This window comes from Lynx canadensis, chromosome C1, assembly GCF_007474595.2.
Source record: "Lynx canadensis isolate LIC74 chromosome C1, mLynCan4.pri.v2, whole genome shotgun sequence".
NCBI lineage: Eukaryota > Metazoa > Chordata > Mammalia > Carnivora > Felidae > Lynx > Lynx canadensis.
In genome coordinates, this window is record NC_044310.1 from 164979007 (window position 1) to 164986661 (window position 7655).

Below are 7655 nucleotides of genomic sequence, written 5' to 3' on the forward strand. Positions count from 1 at the left end.
TAGCCAAGATTTATATAATATAAAAATGGAAACTTTGCCAATGGAGAAATGAAACCAAACTGTCAACCAGTTATTTTATTTTTCATGGCAAAATTGCCTTATAGCCAATTATTACAGGGCAAAAATGTTGGTGGCAAAGACGTCTTTGGCAAAGATGCTTATGGCAAAAAATACTGGACATAATTGAGATGATCTGCCTGGTAGTTCAATCTTTGCATATATGCTTTATTATTTCTTTTTCTTTTCTTTTCTTTACCTTTCTTTCTTTCTTTACCTTTCTTTCTTCTTTCTTTCTTTCTTTCTTTCTTTCTTTCTTTCTTTCTTTCTTTCTTCTGAAAGAGAGAGAGAGAGAGCACGTGTGCATGTGTGAGTGGGGAAGGAGCAAGGACAGAAGGAGAGAGAATCTTAAGCATGCTCCAGGCCCAGTGCTGAGCCCAATGCAGGGCTCAAACTCACCAATGGTGAGATCATGACCTGAGCCGAAATCAAGAATCTGACACTTAACTGACTGAGCCCCCCCCCCAGCACCCCAATTTCTAAAGATAGAGTTCTGAAATTTAAATTGCTCCCCAAGAGATATGTGCATTTCTTTTTTTTTTTTATTTAAAAAAAATTTTTTTTTTCAACGTTTATTTATTTTTTTGGGACAGAGAGAGACAAAGCATGAACGGGGGAGGGGCAGAGAGAGAGGGAGACACAGAATCGGAAACAGGCTCCAGGCTCTGAGCCATCAGCCCAGAGCCCGACGCGGGGCTCGAACTCACGGACCACGAGATCGTGACCTGGCTGAAGTCGGACGCTTAACCAACTGCACCACCCAGGCGCTCCTGAGATATGTGCATTTCCAAAGCCTTTGAGTGTGCTGGGTATTTACTGTTTTTACATCTTAACTGTGTACTCTAAGAAGTTAATTTAGCTTATTTTCTAGGGTGGGACACTACTTCAAATTTTTTTCATGTCAAGATCTGCCTCATCTTCCAAAATGGGGAGTTCCCAGCACTAGCCTTGTGGGAGTGGAAGCATGATCTACCTCCTTCCAAAAACTGGAGGGAGTGATTTATCAGCTTTCTTTTCTCCACCTTTATATATCCCCTCCTTTTTTTTTTTTTTTTTTTTTTTTTTTTTAAGAGGTAGAATTCAGCCTAAGGGTTCCATTGGATTGGAATTGGAAAGATGTATTTGTTCTAGGTCACTCTTGGTTCCAGATTGGAACTTATCTCGTCTCTTAAAACAGCATTCTTAAGGTAAACTCTTATCTAACGGCTAATTTAAGATATCTTAACCAATTTAACAAAGCAAAATGAAATCTCCACAAGTCTATGCAACTATTAGCAATAAAAATGGCTATTTCAGAAAATAATAATGACCCTTTCTCACTCCCAGCCATCTTGGCTGCTGCTCTCGGTTGGGGCCATCCCACACCTAAAGCAGGAAGATGGTGGCCACCAAGAAGACAAAAAGTCAGTGGAGGTGATTAACTCTAGGCTTCAATTCATTATGGAAAGTGGAAAGTATGTGCTGGGGTACAAGCAGACTCTGAACAGTCAGACATGGCAAAGCGAAACTGGTCATCCTCACTAACAACTGCCCGGCCTTGAGGAAATCTGAAATAGAATATTATGCCATGTTGGCCACAAATACAATGGGAATAATGTTGAATTGGGCACAACATGTGGGAAATACTACAGAGTATGCACACTGGCTATCATTGACCCAGGTGATTGTATTATCGTTAGAAGCATGCCAGAACAGACTGGTGGAAAGTAAATCCTGTAAAATTTTTCTTTGATAAAACCAGCCAGGGGCGCCTGGGTGGCGCAGTCGGTTAAGCGTCCGACTTCAGCCAGGTCACGATCTCGCGGTCCGTGAGTTCGAGCCCCGCGTCAGGCTCTGGACGGATGGCTCGGAGCCTGGAGCCTGTTTCCAATTCTGTGTCTCCTTCTCTCTCTGCCCCTCCCCCGTTCATGCTCTCTCTCTGTCCCAAAAATAAATAAAAACGTTGAAAAAAAAATTTTTTTTTAAATAAAACCAGCCAGAGCTTGTTTAAAAAAAAAAAAAGTGAACTGAACTTGCAATGGACAGTTATTTTGGTGGTAAGATTAATGTGAATTCTGATAGCTGGGTAGATTGCCCATCTAATTTGTGTTCATTTCCCTTTGAACACAGGACAGCTTTCACAGAAAGTCTTGCGACACAAAGAAAATCCAGCACAGGGGACAGCACACACACATTCCCCACCACTCATACTCCTCTTTCTGTTTTTCTTGCTATTGCTACTATCTCCCACCATCATCAAAGTCTAGCAATGCTTTTAAAGTAGGTAATGGGGTCATTATGGCTGGTCAGTGCATTTTCTAGGTTAAAAAGCAAAGGAAATATAAAAATGAATTTTCAAAATCTGTAGTGGTATATACTGTTTTAAATTTCATAGAGGAGTTTCACATAACTCTTTTGATCTTATAATATTCCTGTTAAATAGGTAGCAAGACCCCCTTTCACAGATAACAAAACTGAGGTGGATGGAGACTTAAAAATTACTCAGGACAAAGTTTAAGGTTATCCTCCATTTCAGTACTCTCCCCTTCCTGCAGATTCTATGCTCAGGGATCTCATCCTACTGAAATTGTTCTTCATCTGAGGAGGAAGCAATAAGATGAACTGATCACTCTCTGGGATCAGGAATTTTATGTTTCTTCTTATAAAGCCCTGACATTCTGCTTTCCATCAGGATCCTGGACTATTTGAGCAGGCTCCTGAACCAGACCTACATGACGGAGAGAAGCAAATGGTTCTGAGTTTCCTTTCCCTAGGACTAAACTCATGATCACAGAAATACAGAATAAAATGTTCCAGTAAAACTAGTTTCCACAGTAGGTCACCTTACATTCAGCTAATGGGGGATTACTTTTGAGATAAATAAGTGTAATTAGAACTCTGTAAAACACTTCTGTAAAGTCTTAAATGATTCCTACCAGAGAGCTCTGTTTTCCCTGAAGTAGCTAGAAGCACTAATTTGCTTAAGTTGAGAATTGGTGTCCAGAATAAAACATCTACTTCTGTCTAAGAATAGAGAAAATATCAGAAGTTTCCTTTTAAAGTGGCCAGGTTTCGGGGCGCCTGGGTGGCTCAGTAGATTAAGTGTCCAACTTGAGCTCAGGTTGTGATGTTACGGTTCACGAGTTTGAGCTCTGCGCTTGGCTCTGTGCTGACAGCTCAGAGCCTGGAGCCTGCTTCAGATTCTGTCTCCCTCTCTCTCTAACCCTCGCCTGCTCACACTCTGTCTCTCTGTCTCTCAAAAATAAACAAACATTAAAAAAAACAATTAAAAAAAATAAAGTGGCCAGGTTTACAACTTAAGGTATCCAAGAAATGCAAAGAATTTAACATGGTTTATAATCAAGGAGTGTAACCAGATTGGATTCCAAATTTGTTTTGGGGGAATATGTTCATATTTTTCCATAAAGAACTTATATTTAGTGGTTAGGTTCCAGAGTCATCCCTAAAACCTATCAAAACTACATTGACTCTAAAATGGCACTTTGAATTTCTTAAAGATTTCATCCTCATTCTAATCCCTATGGAAACCTTGAGCATATTAGAGAGATGGGAAATTGAGACTTGAGACCCACTGGACCCTGAGGAGGACTGTGGGTGGAGGTGGGCCCTTTGGGGTTCAGTAGCTCTCAAATGAGCATAAGAGAGTTATGCTACATCTGGGACATGACCCAGAAGAAAGAACCATCAAAAACAACAATAGCTGTTTGTATGTTTGAGTCCCAAGTGTCAAATTAACAGTTAACGATTGAAGAGCTAAGGTTTCTTTCTAATTAAATTAAATTACAGTTGTATTTCCTATGAAAGGGACTCTTGTATTTCTTTTGCACATTAGTCATCAGAATTTATGTTGAACATATAGCTGCTGCCTAGAAATACTTGCTTCGTGAATTGAATAAGGAGATTAACTAAAATGACTGGCGTGTCTTGCTGTGCTGGGTCTTTGCAAAGATAAATTTGAAAGCAAGTGGAAATGATAGCAAGAGGTTTCTCTCAGATCTGAGAGGCAGAACAAGAGTGGGAAAATGAATTATTAATGAGAATTCACACAAAAGAGTAAAGAGAATCAGTCCGCAGAGAAAGCTTTACCCCTAACAAGATAGGAGAGCTTTGAGCATATTACCTAACCTCAAAGTCCTCATCTGTAAAATGTGGATAAAAATAGGTACTATCATATTAGATTATTATGAGGATTAAATAGGACAATGCATATAGAGTAATTAGAGGAGTGCCTGGCAAATGGGAGTTGGAAGAACCTAGAATGGCTGTCAGGTGCATCTATGCAGTTGGTTAAAACTCTAGGGGACCCAGAAACAACAGAAGCTTCTTAGACATAAAGGGGCCATGGGACACCTACAACATATATCAGTCTTGGACATATCATTGTGAACTAATTAAGCACCAGCTAAGATACCCATCCCATTCTAGGGGCCACGGCACTATGTAAGATCTTGAAACTGTGTAGTCTGGTTTGGAAATGACCATTTCAGTGTGTTTTGAAATGACCAGTGTTAATTTTCCTAATGGTCCAGAGATATTAGGACATGAAATAGAAGTTGAGCTGAATAATAAAAGAGTCATATTTCACAAGCCACTTCACCTGATATTATTAGGGAACAAAGGATATATACAAACGTCAAAGGGAAGAGCAGGGATTCAGGCACAAGGTAATTGAGAATTTTGCTTTAGACATATTTTATTGTTCTAGTGGCCACCCCATAATTTCCAGAGAAGGACCCCACGGGGAGAAGTCTGACTGTACGAAAGCTAGGGAATTGGTTTTAAAACCTCCTTTGTATAATACCGTATATCAGATTGAGACATCAATTGCTCTACATGAAAAAACAAACTTCAAGAGTTGTTGTGCCTATAAGCAGGGAGAGGTAATAGCATTAAGGAGCTTGTTTAACCCACTTGGGAGAACCCACTTTTCCTCAAGTCTTTTATTTATTTTTTCTCAGTATTTTTGAGATATAGTTGACATACATCATTGTTTAAGGTTTACAGCGTGATGGTTAGACTTACACACATTGTGAAATGATCACACAATAAGTTTAGTTAGCATTCATCATCTCATATAGATGTAATAAAAAGCAAAAATATAAAAATAAAAATATTTTTTCCTTGTGATGAGCCCTCTTAAGATTTACTCTCTTTAAAACTTTTATATGCATCATACAGGGTGTTAACTATAGTCATCATGTTGTACATTACATTCCTAGTACTTATGATCTTATAACTGAAAGTTTCTACTTTTTGACCACCTTGCTCCAATTCCCCTCTCTTCCCTCTCTGCCTCTGGTAACCACAAGTCTGATCTCTTTTTCTTTTCTTTTTTTTTTTTTTTTTTAATTTTGTAATGTTTATTTTTGAGAGAGACAGAGACAGAGAGCAAGGGAGGGGCAGAGAGAGAGGGAGACACAGAACCCAAAGCAGGCTCCAGGCTCTGAACTGTCAACACAGAGCCCAACGCGGGGCTGGAACCCACTAACTACGAGACCATGACCTGAGCCAAAGTCGGACACTTAACCAACTGAGCCACCCAGGTGCCCCCTCTGATCTCTTTTTCTATGAGGTCTTTTTTTTTTTTTTAATGTTTATTTATTTATTTTGAGAGAGAAGGAGGGAGGGAGAACACAAGTCGGGGAGGAGCAGAGAGAGAGGGAGAGAGGGAGAGAGAGAATCCCAAGCAGGCTCTGTGCTGTCTGTGCAAAGCCCAATATGGGGCTTGATCCCATGAACCGAGAGATCATGACCTGAGCCAAAATCAAGACCTGGATGTTTAACCAACTGAGCCACCCGGGCGCCCCCTGGCCTTTTTTTTAAAGATTGTACATGTGAGATCATACAGTGTTTGTCTTTCTCTGACTTTTTAATAAATGTTTTTATTTATTTTTGAGAGAGACAGAGACAGAGCGTGAGTGGGGGAGGGCAGGGAGAGAGGGAGACACAGAATCTGAAGCAGGCTCCAGGCTCTGAGCTGTCAGCACAGAGCCCGACATGGGGCTGGAACTCACGAACTATGATATCATGACTTGAACTGAAGTCACACACTTAACTGACTGAGCCACCCAGGCTTCCTGTTTCTCTGACTTATTTCACTTAGCATAATGCCCTCTAGGTCCATCTGTATCTGTCACAAATGGTAGGATTTCTCAGTTTTTATGGCTCAATAATATTCCATTGTATATTTATACCACAACTTTATTTTTTTATCTATTCATCTGTTCATGAACTCTTAAGTTGTTTCCATGTCCCCAAACCATTTAGAACAATGACCTGTACTTGACCACACTTTCTTAGAATGGCTAGTAAAACTACATTTCTTTACAAGTATACTGACATTCACATTTACCCACCAAGTCTAACTCTGGTCTTCTTTTCATTTATTTGAAAGCAGATCAAGTCTTGCTACAATTTCTGAAAAAGACCACAGTGCTCTGACCACAGTAATGACATTCCAAGAGGCGGGGTAAGAAAGGAGAGGCAAAGCAACTGCCTGAGGTGGATCGCTAACATTGGGGAAGGGTGGAATGTGGGAAATCACTATCATAAAAGATCACATTTGAAAAGAGGTTCAGGAAAATTCACAGTCTGGAGCTACCTATTTTACAGTGTAAAAACTCACCAGCTCACTGTGTCAGACATGGTCTCTTGGCACTCATCATTCATTTTCACCACCTTCCATAGATACCCCATTCCCATTCTGCAATATTACAGGAGATGGAAGGCTTAAAACTATATTTCTTACTTTTCTTTTTTTTTTTTAAGTTTTATTTATGCATTTTGAGAGAGAGAGAGAGACAGCAGGGCACGGGGCAGAGAGAGGGAGACAGAGGATTCCAAGCAGGCCCTGAAACCAATGCGGGGCTTGATCTCATGAACCATGAGATCATGACCTGAGCTGAAATCAAGAGTCGGACACTTAACTGACTGAGACACCCAGGCACCCCTTCCTTTTCATCATACACAAAAATCAATACCAGATGAATTGTAAATCTAAATGTGAACAGTAAAACAATAAAGTTTTCACAAAAAAACATAGGAAAATACTAGAGTGATCTTGGAGTCAGCAAAGATTTCTTAAATTGGATACATACAAAATAAATGATCCATAAAAGAAAACATCTGATAAACTGAACTACATCAACATTATGAATGTCTTCATCAAAAGACACTACTGAAGGGATGGAAAAAACAAGCCATGGAGTGACAAAAGGAGTTCAACAAAGGACTCCTAGAATAAAGAACTACAAAGAAGAAGAAAAAGTCAGACAAGCCAATAAGAAATTGGGTGAAAAACAAGTATTTCATAGAAGAAGACACCCATATGGCCCATAAACATATGAAAAGGTGCTTCACTTGTTAGCCATCAAGAAAATAAAAACCAAAACCACAATACAATTTCAATACATTGCATTAGACTTTCAACAGAATAGCTAAAATGTAAAAGAAGAAAATACAAAGTTTTGGTGAGGATATGGCATATCCATCACTTTGGAAAATTGTTTGCCAGTGTCCAATCGAGCTAAACATACGCATCCCCTATAACCCAGAAATCCCGCTCTTATATATCTACCTGAAGTGTACACATATATTCA

General features: G+C 39.6%; 1 pseudogene; it reads left to right on the forward strand.

Annotated features, from left to right (window-relative positions):
* The first annotated feature begins 1362 nt into the window (after nt 1–1362).
* On the forward strand, nt 1363–1767 carry LOC115519876 (annotated as a pseudogene).
* Nucleotides 1768–7655: the final 5888 nt, after the last annotated feature.